This window comes from Scyliorhinus torazame, chromosome 18 (assembly GCF_047496885.1).
Source record: "Scyliorhinus torazame isolate Kashiwa2021f chromosome 18, sScyTor2.1, whole genome shotgun sequence".
Taxonomy (NCBI): Eukaryota; Metazoa; Chordata; class Chondrichthyes; order Carcharhiniformes; family Scyliorhinidae; genus Scyliorhinus; species Scyliorhinus torazame.
Genome location: NC_092724.1, coordinates 8,568,670 through 8,584,454, shown reverse-complemented (window position 1 = coordinate 8,584,454; position 15,785 = coordinate 8,568,670). Strand labels below are relative to the sequence as shown.

General features: G+C 45.8%; 1 protein-coding gene across 2 annotated transcripts in view; it reads left to right on the top strand.

Annotated features, from left to right (window-relative positions):
* LOC140394924 (TLE family member 5-like) overlaps nucleotides 1–4,131 on the top strand; it is a 134,580-nt gene extending 130,449 nt beyond the window's left edge. For both annotated transcript variants that reach the window (XM_072482117.1, XM_072482115.1), the window contains exon 7: nucleotides 1–4,131. This exon is cut by the window's left edge. The gene's annotated coding sequence lies outside the window, so the exon portion shown is untranslated.
* Nucleotides 4,132–15,785: the final 11,654 nt, after the last annotated feature.

The following is a 15,785-nucleotide window of genomic DNA, read 5'->3' as shown; positions in this document are numbered from 1 at the left end:
AGGCCACTGCTGGTACTGCAAGTCGGCTAGGAAGGTGGTGTTCAGGAGCATCCGGGATTTCATTGGGGCAAGGTTGCTTGCAGGAATTGGCACCGGGGATCTGGATCTTCCCTTTCACTGGCCAGCAGCCTGTAGCGTTAACCAGCTGGACTGCCCATTTCTTCCGCGCACATTAACTTCATGGCAGAAAGATCTTGAGAGTTAATTGGACTATAGGTGACCAAATGACCCTTGGTGGCCAGTAAAATCCAGTCCTTAGAGTCACAACGTTACAGCTATTTATCATCCACCTTCTTGTTTTTGAGGTTCTTTACCCTTGGAAACAGCACAGATCCCCATTAGCCAGCAGCCACTAATTAGAATCTCCTCCATGTAGGTGTCATCTGAGAATAGGCAGTTTGGAAGATCTTTAATTCATTACACTTGGGTCATCCTCAAACCTGGGCTGCTCTATTGGTGGGCGGCACTATTTGAATCTAAATTGAGTTCCTTTGTGTGTTGAGTGTGGCCTATATTAGAATAAATACGGTATATTTTTTTTGATCCTCGTGTATATATATATTCTGGTTACTGAGAGCGTTTCTTTATTCAGGTCACACTTTTCCAGTGGATTAGCTGGGCCTTGCTTGAACAGGGCCACACTGCTGTTTTGCATGTATAACATTTAGGATTTCATGTGGCTGTTGATGGATTTCCAACTTCATTGAAATCCGAGTTGTGCTACGATATATATATACTACAGCTTTAAACATTAGACCACTGCAAGTATCTTCAATTCTTCTATTTGCGTATGATTTAAAACCAGTTTCCTTGCTGCTGCTTGTGGCTGGCTCTCTGCCACCTCCATCTGATTTGCCAGATGAAATGTACTTGATTATAACTGCCCCCCCCCCCCCCCCCCATTCCCGCCCCCCGACTTACAGCTGACTTATACGTTGGGCAGAAAATGGTCCAAAGATGGTTACTTGCTACGGAGCATCTGTAAGTGTTCAATCATAAAATGACTCGTTAACCAGTGAACTTCAAAGTGAAACTAAACTCTTAATGGGGAACTGGCGGTTTCCATTGCGTTTTGTTTATTTGCGACAGTTAAACTGTGTTCATGCAAAGCAGTTTCTGCTTTTCGCTGACTCAAAATGACAGGCGGTAGGCAAATTCATGATCTGACGCTCAAGCACGTTAAAGGAGGCGGCATCTCCATTCTGAGGCGTGGGGGTTTTGATGGGGGGGGGGGGGGGGCAGGGGGGGCAATCTTACCCATTTTCCATCTCCGTGCGCAGGCGGCAGTATTGCTGCAGTCCGAAGGGCGTTCAGCTACTTGGTGACCCGGTACCAGGGAGAAATGCGTTTCCTTTGCGTCCACCCTCTAGCCCAAAGCCAGTTGCTTTGGGTGGAAACAAAATCCACTGCCTGCCCCGCCGATTTAACCCAGCACCGGTTTACTTTGCATGATGTTTGCATGTGCACATGGAATGCGCATGCGTTGCCATGCCAACCGCCGTAATATGCATCTGACCTGGGGTTGACTGGATTTCTTTTTTTTTCCAAATTCAAAGGGTGGGAGAGCAGGACTGATCTATTCAACTGCTGAACAGCCAAACATGGATTACCTTCAGAACAACATGTGCCCTTGAGGGAGCCCTTGGATATTGAGAACTTTCCTCCCGTACTCCCAAACTGCTTGAGCCGCCATATATCCTCACTTATTAAGGCTGGCATCATTTTTGCATCTCCTCAAACTAGAGGCAAGTCACGTAGTTGAGGCTTTTTTGCTCCCAAGTGAAACATCACCTATTCCAGTTATTTTAATCGATGCATTGCCTTTCACTGGGATAGACACAAATCAGCGTGGTGCTTGAAGCAGCAGGATTGAAATCCGTGCTCTTTGAGGTAACTCCTGGAGGCCGAGGGCTTGGTCCCGAGTGGAAACTTGCGCCACTGTGTGAATATCAGATGGGGGGGGGGGTGACTCACACAGGAGGGGAATCTCGAGTGGCATCGAATGCCCCAAATTCTTCACTGGAAGAAGGGTTTTGGTCAGTTGGCCTCAACAAACAAGACCGCAAGTGCTCTGGCTGCTGGAGTAACTCTCGGCAGATGCAATCGCAGAAATTAAATGGAGACAAAAATTAATCACGGAGAGGGGAATTTATCTGCTATTGGGGCTTGCTTTCTGCTTTTTAAATAAATTGAGCAATAGTTCACTGAGGCTCCTGTTTTCTCTTTGCCGTTTCAATTAAACATGAATCTTTAAGAACTCCTATGTGTAAAACTCAAACAAAAATAATTCACTTGTAGCTTTTGGCCAGCGCTGCCTTTCTCACAGTTGATATATTTAAAAAACACAGTGAAAAAAATGCATCTCTACAGCTAAAATAAACACACAAAATCATAGCGACATACAGCTGGGTTGACCAGCAATTGAAAGAATGGACAGACGAACATTACCCCAACATTATTTTGATGAGGAGTCTCGTTTCCCCCCCGCCAAAGCATAAACCTTGCCCCTCCTCTGTGCACCTGCTACAGATGAGCTCCATATTTCCAACATGTGTGGTTGTTCTCCTCGTCGCATCTTGTATAGAAGTTCTGTCACAACCCAGTTCCCCACATTATGCCGGGTTTCATTCAATTAAACCAAATCTGAAGTTGGATTCACTTGCTATAACCTGGCCATAGTCGGCAGGGTCCATGTGAGATTCAAACAGTTTTTTTTTGTTCAAAAAGAATTTCACCTAAATTAATTAGCCACCCATAAATACAGTGGTGGTCGTGATCAGAATTGTCATTGTGACTATGTTTTAAGACTAAACATAAATAAGTGATCACTTTTTTTCTTAACTTGATTTATATGAATGAAGGGAATTGTACATGTAGCATGCACTTGGGTTCCTGCCCCCTCCTGCCCCTCACACCCAAGCATGATGTATAATCGTGTCGGTATCTGCAGTTAGTGCAAAATAAAATGTCTGTGTGTGTACGGGTTGCTGCATTTCATCCATACCAGCGACCTGCATAGAACCTGCAGGATCGGCATAGCATTCCCAGGTTAGACCAGGCACAAAGGAAGATGGTTATATCATAAACCTTCATTATTGGCCAATAATGTACTGAATTGTAATGGGCATAATGTTGTTTTATAAAGGCATTGTGTGTCGAAGCGTAATTCTTAAGCCCTTGAATACAAAAAGTGTTTTGTCACACTCACGCACTTTCCACACGATGGCGCAGTGGTTAGCACTGCTGCCTCACGGCGCCGAGGATCCGGGTTTGATCCCGGCCGTGGGCCACTGTCTGTTTGCACATTCTCCCCGTGTCTGCATGGATGTCACCCCCTCACAACCCAAAGGTGGGCAGGGCAGGTGGATTGGCCACGCTAAAGTTCCCCTTTAATTGGGTTCTCTAAATTTATTTTAAAAAATAAAATTCAAATGCTGAATTTCAAATCCAATTCCATAATTCTACAAAATGGCTCAATTTCAGAGTGTTCTTTGGATAAACTACAAATGTCAACTTGCTGTACCGTGGACCCAATTAATGATCAACTCTGATCAAATTTTTTTTTTTTTAAAAGGATAAAATACACCCAAATCGAAATACTTTTTTTTTAAGCATTCGGGAGATTGCTAAATGTTCCTATTTCGGTGAACGGGCTTGGTTTTTATTGAATAGGGTTTTGATGTATTTATTTTCCCGCTGTCTCAGTCCTCAAAGGGTTAATACAGCTCCCAGAGATAAATGATGCTTTAGAGACCTTCCTGAATGTCATTGCATAATGCATAACCTCTCGTACAACAGAATTAGAGAAAATTATAATTATTGAATTAATCCATCTGATGCTGCGACTTCAGAGCTTCGAATCACTTAAAAATATTAAAACACTTTGCTTTTAAAAGTCCATTTGTTTCCACTGGTGCCGTTAAGGTTGTATACTGCACTTGCACCAGTATCAGTTTGTATGAATATGTATGCAAATTGTGTTGACGATTAATGTGGCGGTGTTTAAAAAAAAAAAAAAAAAACATTTATTATGTCTTAAATAAAACAAAAGTGTATTAAATTAGTTCGCTAGCGTTGTAAGGAAATATCTATGGTGCCTTACAAATAAAAGCAAATGTGATTAAATTGTAAGGTGGATGTGGTTGTGTTTTTCTTTCTCCTCCTCTGCAAATCTGACCATTTTTTATATGTGGTGTAAGTTATCTGGGTTGCTCCCAGGGAAAATCGGCGTGGATTTTAGTGTAGAGGTGAAACAAGAAAACCTATTGGAAATGAAAGCCAAAGTAATCAATTGGTTTCAAATGAGGAGCTACACCACCTTCCCCCATGAAGGAAAGGGGGGTGGGGGGGGAACGGTGAAGCCGTTTTTGCAACCTCTCCTTGTCCCCGAGCACTTTACAGCCAAGCAGTGTAGGTGCTGTTGTAACATGGTCACGTAGTTGCTGTAATGTGGAAAATGCAGCCATCAATTTGTGCACAGCAAGCTCCCACAAGCAGCAAAAGTACGATGCTCCTGACCGTGCGCGACCATGCACCGCTCCCTCTGCAGCACTGTCAGGTTCGAGTTTTGAACTCTCGCCTGCGGTGTGGGACTTGAACTGCGAACCCTTTGGGCTCTGACGTGAGCGCTGCCACTGAGGCACTGCTGGTGCCCAAATTTGCATTTACATGATGCCACGGTGCTGCCTTCTGAACTGCTTTTGAAGTGGTGGCTGCATTTTGCGGCAGCCAATTTGAGTACAGTAGGGTGATGCAGTCAGCAAATGACGTGCATGATGAGCTTGTCTGTTTTTGGTGGTGTCAAGTGATGAATGGTTTCAGAACACAAGCAGAATTCCCAGAATTCCTCCCCCCCCCCCCCCCCCCCCCCCCCCCCCAAATTCTGCTGGTTCAAATATTTTGTTGCAAGTAGAGTGAGCGACCACTGGATTATGTTTTCAGCACACCAAGAAACAAGTGGGTATGAACATGGGAATTTATTGGGGCTGGTGTTTTGGAGGGAACAGATCAAAAAGAGCCTGTCTTTATCTCACGACCAGATTCTTTCACCCTTTGATTGCAGTGGCCTCTTTGCAACGGTCGCACAACCTGCTCTCTGTTGGCGAGTACCTCCTGTTGCAATAGAGAAATCAACAGCTTCTCACCACTTCCTTTTTGAGAAACTAGTTTTCTTAAATCCCCTTGCTCCAAAGCACAGCCTTATCAGATGGGGTTTGGACTATTTCAGCATGTGTAGGACAAGAGTGGCAATTAATCACCCGGTATCTCGAGATGCACATGGAGCAGTTTAACTAGCGCATGTTAAAGGTCTTTGTGTCGACCGACCTCTACATGCACATCAGTAGCGTTTCCAACAGAATAAGATTCAATTTAGATTGAATATTTTGCATGAATAAAATATCGAGAACCAGCCCTGACTATTGGGAGAAACAGGCTCATGATTCTCATGCTCAGTTGCTAAGATCTGAATAAGAATGTGCCTCTGTTAAGCATAAAATTTAATACCACCGATTAGCATACTGCGAGCAGATGATCTCGGGTGGAAAATCTGATGGATGTGATTAGAACAATGATCAAGTGACCACAGAGGAAAGTAACTTCGTTGATGCACAATCTTTTGGTGCACTGGTAAATTCTACTGAGTCATGTCGACACCATTAGTCATTCAGTGACAGAGTTGTGCCATCACTTGTCAAAAGTGAGCACTAAATATGTCTTTGTGTGGGTGATTGGTCACTGCTGTTTCTGCCAATGTGCTCGGGACATGCCCCGCTGTAGCTGCAAAATAATCCAATTAATGACAGCTTCACATACCTGGGGTTGTCTTCCTGGAATGCTCGGCAGAAAACCGTCCCACAGTTGTGGTGTTTCAGACAGGAATGTGCCTTGTTAATTTAAGCATGGGTTCATTGTGGTTGGATCTGTTCACGGTTTGCATCCAATTTTAGCAGTGTTACTTAGAGCACTTTGTGGTTTCTACAAGGAATTTTGCAGTCAATTTACTTTCACGGGAACAGAATCATGAGGTTTATGAGGGGTGTATCTCTATTGAGGTACTTTAGATAAATAGATACCGGTCAGGTACCGCGTTTAAGTTCCTGCTCTACAGCCCCAAGGGGGAATATCCTGAATGAAAGATCGAAGAAATTCAAGAATAACTTGTTTCCAACCAGATTCTGTTTCCTTTCTACACGGGACATAAATATGTACCTTTACAAGTATCTCCCGTGTCTTGATTCTCATCCTAGTGTTCAAATCACTCTAATGTCCGACAGCCCTTCTGACAACGCTGTGGTCCTGAAAATGTGGCCTCTTGTGTTTCCCCCGTTTCCTGCAAACCACTGTTGATGCTGTAAATGCCCAATGCCCTGAATTCCGTTCCTAAAATTCTACACCCCTCCTCCTCTTCGGAGACACTCCTTAAAATGTCTTTGGTCCAGCTATTGGTCACCTGGTCGAATATCTCCTTGTGTGATTCAGTGTAAATTTTTCTTTGGTCTGAATATGCTCTTATGAAACACCTTGGGATATTTTACACCGCTACTGGCGCTATATTCATGCAAACTGTTGTATTTTAAGTTGCCTGCACAATTATTCATGCATGAGCCTTGATAATGTGATTGGAGGATGATTTGGCTGAAGAAATGTTGACAATCCAGTCCCAGATATATCTTCCAGCAGTAATTCAGATGGAAACGTCAGTAAACCCATTCAACTGAGGAAGGAGCAGTGGAAAGCCGAGTAGTGTAAGTTAATGAAGAAAAAGAGGGAAGGAACCACCAAGACAGCAGTTCTTCAATGACTCCGTGGGTAACTGCCTCGGGTACCATCCAGAGTAATACTAAACCTTGCAAATTAGGAGATCCCAGGTTTGATCTGTAGTTATGCTTATTTCAATAACTTTGGTCGAGACGACGCTGGGGCCAATACAACTGGCCTCTGCAAAAGTTCAGCAAAGAAAAATTAACCAGGCTCTTCTTCCAAATCAGTAAGTGTCCCCTGGAAACATACATCCATATACATACCAAGGAATTACAGTCAATGCAGGGCATGGATGAAATCAAACTGGTTCATGCCAGTGTTCAAACTCTGCATCATCCTCCACCCACCACTCTTCACCCACCTCTCTTCACCCAACCTTACCGGGCTAACCTATTCCTTTCATGTGTTCATCCAGGTTCCCCTGAAAAAGTATCCATGGCTGACACCAAGATCAGATTCAGCTCTGATTCCCTCCACCTTTGCAGAGCATGTTTACACTCTGACTTAGGCTATCCAACATCTTGCCCTTACATCCCAACCCCTGCTCCTCTTGATTGATAGGCACCACTGAGGGAAGGGGTGTGGGGGAACAAGGGGTGAGACTTCCATCCACTGCAACGTTGGCCCACTGACCCCCACCTGTAGCATTGACTTGCACTCCGTTAACAAGATTGGGTGGCATTCTCTGTCCCGGCGAGAGTTCAATCCCAACACTGCAAAACACACCAGCTTTACAACTCCCCACGATCTGCTGGAAAATCAACCTGTTGGGGGTTTGCAAACCCAAGGCCTTAAGTGGCTAGACTCACATTAAATATGGGTTGGGTGAGGCACTGGAAGTCAGGCTGGCTTCACTGAGCACACTCCAGCCAGCGGGCAAAACAGCCAGCGGGAAAAAACAATTGAAATAAATATGAGAGAATTCTCCAGTTAGCAAAGGGTTAAATATATTACTACTCAACCCCACCCTCCCCCACCAGCCCCTAAATAAAATCAATTTCAAGAACTTACATATTTGGTCTTCATGTTTCAAAGGTCCCTTTTATCCCCAACAGTATTGAAACTTGGCCAATATGGAGGAATTACAGCTCCAGGAACTTTCACACACTGGAGAGAGAGAGATGGTATTCAGGGTCAGAAACAAAGGGGTCATTCACGGCGGTTTCTCCCAGCAGATAGGAATACTAGTGTGTTTTGATTTTGTGGACATTCTCCTGATTATTTTTGCTGGAAGCAATTCCACTTCAATGGCCTTCAATTAGCTTCAGTTGGCTCAGTTTGGTTCAGACTTATGGTCCGCTTCAACTCTTCTTTCCCCCCCCCCCCCCCCCGGCTTAGCATTTACCCTGTAACGTGCAGTTGAACAATTACAAGAGATTGCATTGATTAATTCTGTCCTCCAGATGTAAGCCAGGGGTTTATGTGGGTGAGATTGGGAATGTATCAAGATCAGATCTAAGTGGGCTGTATTCAAAATAGTTTTTTTTAAAATGGTGTACAATAATGTAATACTGTCGCTATGCGGCAAGGCAGCAGGACCAGAATCCTTATTCCAGGCCTCCTTGGGGAATTATCATTTTCAGTGGGGGGTGGTTCTCCGAGAAGCAATCATTTTCTGACCCCCATCCCTCCAACTTCTCAAATAAAAGCAAAATAATGCGGAAATCTGAAATATCTGGATATGCTCAGCAGGTCTGACAGCATCTGTGGAGAGAGAAACAGAGTTAGTGTTTAATAATAATAATCTTTAGTGTCACAAGTAGGCTTACATTAACACCGCAATGAAGTCACTGTGAAAATCCCCTAGTCGCCACATTCTGGCGCCTGTTCGGGTACACAGAGGGAGAATTCAGAATGTCCAATTCACCTAACAAGCACGTCTTTCGGGACTTGGAGGAAATCGGAGCACCCAGTGGGAATCAGCGCAGACACGGGGAGAACGTGCAGACTCCGCACAGACAGTGACCCAAGACGGAATTGAACCTGGACCCTGGCGCTGTGAAGGAACAGTGCTAACCACTGTGCTACCGTAGTCAGTGATAGGTCGGAGCTAAGGGGAGGTTGACATGTTATGGTCACGAGACAAAGGGGCTGTTAATGGCGCCATTAGGGACTGAAGAATGTTAACGGGGGCAAAGATAGGCTAGCAGCATGTGTTAATAGGATGACAGAGGTCAGTGCTCAATGGGAGAACAATGAGGGGCGGAGCTCTTATGGCAGAGGGGTGGGGTTGTATGGGAATAAGCCAGGGGAATCTGTTTTTACCTCCAACCTCACTCTTTTGCCTTCTAATCTCAACATTAAGTTCAATCGTTTTAGATCATCAGCTCTGTCTCCATTTTCTTGCTGGTTTGTGTCATGTTGCTTTAATGATATCAAGGCACCAATCATTCATAAGAGATTTGGTAAACATGTTGTGGGTTTGCATGTTAAGACAAGCACACGGGAACAGATACACGTGGATAGAAAATTTTAAGACGTTAGCAGAAGAGCTGTGTGTGTGCTTTGCTCAAAAGCAAAAGTGTAACTAAGACTGGATCACACAACACACTTCCCTTTCTTTCTAAAAGATACGGTTTCCCCCTCCCAAAGAAGTATAATGTTTTACAATGCATGTTGAAGTTTAGCTACCATTACTGAAGGGTACAGACTGGTGAATCTATGTGCGTCTATAGCATAAGAGGCCATCTACTGATATGCACAGGTTTCGTAATGGTACTCTTGTTTCTTTAATTGCTCGCTAACTGTGGGGTTGTCATTCTTGGATGGTGTTCCTGGTTGCATTTGGAATAATGCCCTAGATGCAGTAGGACTGCATGGCGGTTCAGAAGCTGGAATGAATCTGATTTATCCTCGGTTGCACCTCATTGTTGAGCCTTTGTGTGTAATGGCCTCACAGGACCTTGGTTCTGAACAAATCCTTGCACCTCAGCTGGTGGCCATCTAACGTCTGTGGGATCCTGAATGCTAATGTGTTATCTCAACAGATTGAACCTGGGTCCTCAGCGCCGTGAGGCAGCAGTGCTAATCACTGTGCCACCATGCGCCCCGAGCTTTAAAGGTTGCTCTCTAGTTTCTGAGATGGTAGAATGGGTAAGAGTATGTAAACTGATGCACGCCGATCTGCCAAACATGGTAATAGAAAAGTTGCACTTTAATGTGTCGCTCTCAGATGGAACATTTCAACGGCGAAATCTTGCTTGGCCTGTCTACATTTGAGAATTAGGGATTTCATCGTGAAAATACTTCATTCAGCTAGGCTATTAAATCTAGAGTAATGAGAAGAAGAAGTAGTGTGATCGATATTCCATTTCTCACCCGCATCGTAAAATGGCTTACCAATAAATTGTGCACTGTTATCTGTAATAATCTCTCTCGGCACACAAAATAAACTGAAAATAGGACTTAGAGTGTGCATCACAGTTGTGCTTGTTGCATTGTATAATTGTCGAATAAAGAGGTACTTAGTAAAATAGTCAATGGTGACAATGAAGTCAGGGCCGTGTACATGAATAAAATCAGATGCGATTTTAGATCGAGGATGGGTAGGAAAGCATGAAGCTATTTATGTTTTGCACAAGATTGACGGTGTTAAGCGTTCTTCGTCTCATCGGACACATCATAATTTTCTAGTTTGCCAATCACATCATGTGTATGTATCTGATGGGATGTGGGATGGGTCGTCATTCTTATTGCTTGAAGCTACCCATTGTGTATAGCCTGTTTGGGTCAGTGTATGTCTTTGCTCGAGTACACTGCCACTGCCAATGGCCTTTTCTGTCACATGCCGTGCAGGATTTCTGGAAACGTGGGCATTTCCTTCGTGCATGCTGGAGGCCATTCCTTCTACATGTCTTGCTAGGTTTGGGTGTTCTCGTGAGTGCGTCAACGATTGGGGTTGCGCAGAGGACCTGGAAGCTTCATCGACCAGCGAGAATCACTTCTTTCACCTTGAGTAGTTCTTCAATGCTACACGTTTTGGGTTTGTCCAGCAGATCTTTCTGGAACACCTCCAAGGCAGTGGATGCGATCACCAGTTCAACAACTCAGACCGCGAGTTCGACATCTGAAGAATCGCAGCCCCGCACCCTTTTCTCTGCATCGGCTGACAAAGTGGGCTGTGGGTTCTGTTGTCAAATTGACGTCATCTCTAGTCGATGAACACAGAAGTTTAATCTGAATCTGAGCCAGTCTTCCAATGTAATCCATAGCCAGGATATTATGGCCCCTCTCGCCCGGTGGGATGTTATAGTCCTGCCAAACTCAATGGAGATTTACATGGCTCTCCACAATTCTGACAATATCCGTTTGACCTTTTCTTATTGTACCTGGGATGAGTGTTGCTGTAGCTGCTTTTGTGCACCTTTCCGGAGCTCTGCCTAATCGCAGTAAGAAGTCTTGCAACACCAGGATAAAGTCCAACAGGTTTGTTTCAATCACTAGCTTTCGAAGCACTGCTCCTTCCTCAGGTGAATGAAGTGGTATGTTCCAGAAACATATATATATAGACAAAGTCAAAGATGCCAGACAATGCTTTGAATGCGAGCATTTGCAGGTAATTAAGTCTTTACAGATCCAGAGATAGGGGTATCCCCAGGTTAAAGAGGTGTGAATTGTCTCAAACCAGGACAGTTGGTAGGACTTTGCAAGCCCAGGCAGATGGTGGGGGGTGAATGTAATGCGACATGAATTCAAGGTCCTGGTTGAGGCTGTACACATGTGTGCAGAATTTGGCTATAAGTTTCTCGGCGAATTTGCGTTGATGTGCGTCCTGAAGGCCGCCTTGGAGAAGGCCTACCCGGAGGTCAGAGGCTGAATGCCCTTGACTGCTGAAGTATTCCCCGTCTGGAAGGGAACATTCCTGCCTGGCGATTGTCGCGCGATGTCCGTTCATCCGTTGTCGCAGCGTCTGCATGGTCTCGCCTATGTACCACGCTTCGGGACATCCTTTCCTGCAGCTTATGAGGTAGACAACGTTGGCCGAATCACACGCGTATGTACCGCGTACCCGTTGGGTAGTGTTCTCACGTGTAATGGTGGTACCCATGTCGATGATCTGGCACATCTTGCAGAGATTGCCATGGCAGGGTTGTGTGGTGTCCTAGTCGCTGTTCTGAAGGCTGGGTAGTTTGCTGCAAACAATGGTTTGTTTGAGGTTGTTTGAAGGCAAGTAGTGAGGGTGTGGGGATGACCTTGGCTAGATGTTCATCTTCATCGATGACGTGTTGAAGGCTGTGAAGAAGATGTCGTAGTTTCTCCGCTCCGGGAAAGTACTGGACGACGAAGGGTATTCTGTCGGTTGTGTCCCATGTTTGTCTTCTGAGGAGGTCGGTGCGGTTTTTTGCTGTGGCGCATTGGAACTGTCGATCTATGAGTCGAGCACCATATCCCGTTCGTACGAGGGCATCTTTCAGCGTCTGTAGATGTCTGTTACGCTCCTCCTCGTCTGAGCAGATCCTGTGTATACGGAGAGCTTGTCCATAGGGGATGGCTTCTTTAATGTGTTTAGGGTGGAAGCTGGAGACGTGGAGCATTGTGAGGTTATCCGTGGGCTTGCGGTAAAGCAAAGTGCTGAGGTGACCGTCCTTGATGGAGATGAGTGTGTCCAAGACTGCAACTGATTTTGGAGAGTAGTCCATGGTGAGTCTGATGGTGGGATGGAACTTATTGATGTCATCGTGTAGTCGTTTCACTGATTCTTCGCCGTGGGTTAAAGGGAAAAAAATGTAATCGATGTATCTGGTGTATAACGTCGGTTGAAGGTCCTGTGCAGTGAGGAGGTCTTGTTCAAACTTGTGCATGAAGATGTTGGCATATTGAGCTGCGAATTTGGTCCCCATGACTGTTCCGTGCGTCTGGATGAAGAACTTGTTGTCGAAGTGAAGACGCTGTGATCCAGAATGAAGCGGATGAGTTGCAGAATTGTGTCTGGAGATTGGCAGTTGTCGGTGTTGAGTACTGAGGCTGTTGCAGCAATGCCGTCGTCATGGGGGATGCTGGTGTAGAGTGCCGAGACGTCCATTGTGACGAGGAATGTTCCTGGTTCAACTGGTCCATGGGACTTCTGTAGGAAGTCTGCCGTGTTGCGACAGAAGTTGGGCATTCCTTGTACGATGGGTTTCAAGATGCCCTCGATGTAGCCAGAGAGGTTCTCACACAGGGTCCCATTGCCTGATACGATAGGACAGCCTGGTGTGTTGGCCTTGTGTATTTTCAGGAGGCAGTAGAGATCTTCAACGCGGGGAGTACGTGGGATGAGAGCACAAAGGGTGCTCTGAAGGTCTGGATCCAAGGTCTTGATCAGTCTGTTGAGTTGACGGGTGTGTTCCTTGGTCGGATCTGCGGGTAACTGTCTGTAGTGTTCCTGGTTGTTGAGTTGTCAGTATATTTCTTTGCAGTAGTCCGTTCTGTTCAGTATGACGGTGGCCCCTCCTTTGTCTGCTGGTTTGATGACGATGTTGCGGTTGGTCTTGAGAGCGCGGATGGCGTTGCGTTGTGCTTAGGTGACGTTCAGGGCTGTCTTGTGAAGCTGGCATTGACACGACTCCTGATGGCCTGAGCACACATGTCGAGTCGAGGGCAGCGGCCTTCCGGAGGCCACTCCAACCCTGGACCGCAACCAACCCTGGCCCGATTTTTATGATAGTATTGTTTGTTTGACTCTCTCTCGCTCGCTTTTGATTCGGCCTACACCCTGGTCACTAGCCTTGCCTGACTGATCTAACCAGGTGCTGGTCCTCTCAATGCGCTGGCCAGCTCACTGAACTGACAGGCGATGTGTTGCAACCTCACCACAAGTCTGGGAGCAAGTCTGTTGAACCTTTGTTGAACTCCCTCAATGGCAATAATATCCTTCCCACGGCAAGGGGACCAAAGCTGTGCACAGTACTCAAGGTGCGACCTAACCAAGGCTTCTTTCAAAATAAGGGGGTTGTGAACCTTTGGAATTCTCTATCCCAGGGAACTGTGGAAACTCATTCGTTAGATAGATTTATAAATACCAATGACGTAAAGGGATATGGGGGCAGTTTGGAGGGGAAAGGTATTGAAGTGGACGATCAGTCATGATCATATTGAATGGTAGACCAGGCTCGATGGGCTGAATGGTCTACTCCTCCTATGTTTCTATGTGCTTTATTTGACCCATTATCTCAAAACCTGTTTTTATTTAATCTACTGCTGCCTCCTTCACACGTACTTCCCTTTTGTTCTTCTCCCTCGCCCCGTTTCACTTGCTCCAAACTCATCATTGATCTGAAATGTTAACAATATTTTTCTCTTCTGGTATCCTGCGTATTCCCGGCATTTTCTGTTTTTATTTCGTATATCCAGCATCTGCACTATTTTGGATCTCTCCATTGCACTCTCGAGCCAATGTGGACTACAGCACATCTCTGAATTATTTTTCCCTTCTAAATTTCAAGTGCATTCATCCTCCACTTGCCAGGTTAACTGAAGGATCTATTATTCTTACTTCGCAATCACACTCGTCCTGTCCCAACGCATCAGAACTGAGAAATTCCCCGCCTCCTTCAACCAAACTTGCCTCTTACACCTTAAGACTTTCAAACCTTCGGGCGGCACGGTGACACAATGGTTAGCACTGCTGTCCCACGCCGCCGAGGACCCGGGTTCAATATCGGCCCCGGGTGTCTGTCCGTGTGGAGTTGGCACATTCTCCCCGTGTCTGCGTGGGCCTCACCCCCCACAACCCCAAAAGATGTGCATGGTAGGTGGATTTGCCTCGCTTAATTGGAAAAAACTAATTGGGTACTCTGAACTTATTTCAAAAAAAGAATTTTCAGAACTTAAATTAGAGGAAGGCCTCCTTCAACCTAGGTTGCGAAAAGGGTAAACTAAACCACAGAGATTGCTAAATATTTGTTCATTGCTTTCTTTGAGGTCAGGGATCATTATTTTGCCACTGATTGTGAAATTCAGGTCAACACAACCTTTAATATTTTTATTATAGTCAAAGTATAGTTTTTAAAAAAATAAATTTAGACTACCCAATTCCTTTTTTTCCAATTAAGGGGCAATTTAGCGTGGCCAATCCACCTAATCTGCACATCTTTGGGTTGTGGGGGCGAAACTCACGCAGACACGGGGAGAATGTGCAAACTCCACACAGAAAGTGACCCAGAGCCGGGATCGAACGTGGGACCTCGGCGCCGTGAGGCAGCAGTGCTAACCATTGCGTCACCGTGCAGCCTGGAGGGCTGACCCACTGCTCCACTGTGCTGCCCTCAAGTCAAAGTATTATTGTAATATTAGCCCACAGGGCGGCACGGTGGTGCAGTGGTTAGCACTGCTGCCTCACAGCGCCGAGGACCCGGGTTTGAGTTTGCACATTCTCCCCATGACCAAGCGTAGGTGAATTGGCCACGCTAAATTGCCCCTTAATAAAATAAATAAATAAGATGTTATGTATGAACATCACGTCATCAGATGCGAAGTGTCGAGCTGGACAACACCCTTGAAATCTTGGTTTCGGCGCACATTCATGTTGATGTCCAGTAGAGTCAAATTCAATTGTGTACGAAGCCGATGGCCCATTAACATCTCCGCTGGGTCCACCCAGTTACTGCGTGCGGCCTGATCCCGCCGGGCGTCTGTTTCTTGAGCCCCCGTTTAACCGTCTGCATGTCCCTCTCTGCCGAACTATATGGTGTCGACGTGGCAGATCCCGTTGCTCTTCACAAAAGCTGCAAACTCTTTACTCGTGAGAGTGGCCCCTTTATCGGTCACGGGTACCTCAGGGATTCCGTGGGTGGAAAAAGGAATGCGCAATCGCTCGATGGTCACCCGGCAAATGATCAATGTCACCTTTTGGACCTTGAGTCACTTTAAGTGGGCGTCCACCGGGCTGAGAAACATTGAACCAAGAAGGGACCGTCGAGATCGGCATGTACACAGGCCCAAGACAGCCCTGGCCACTCTCAAGGGCGTAGGAGTGCGGGCGGGGGGGGGGGGAGCCGCCGGTGCTCTTGACAGTTGGAGCACTGTTGGGCCAATATCTCGAT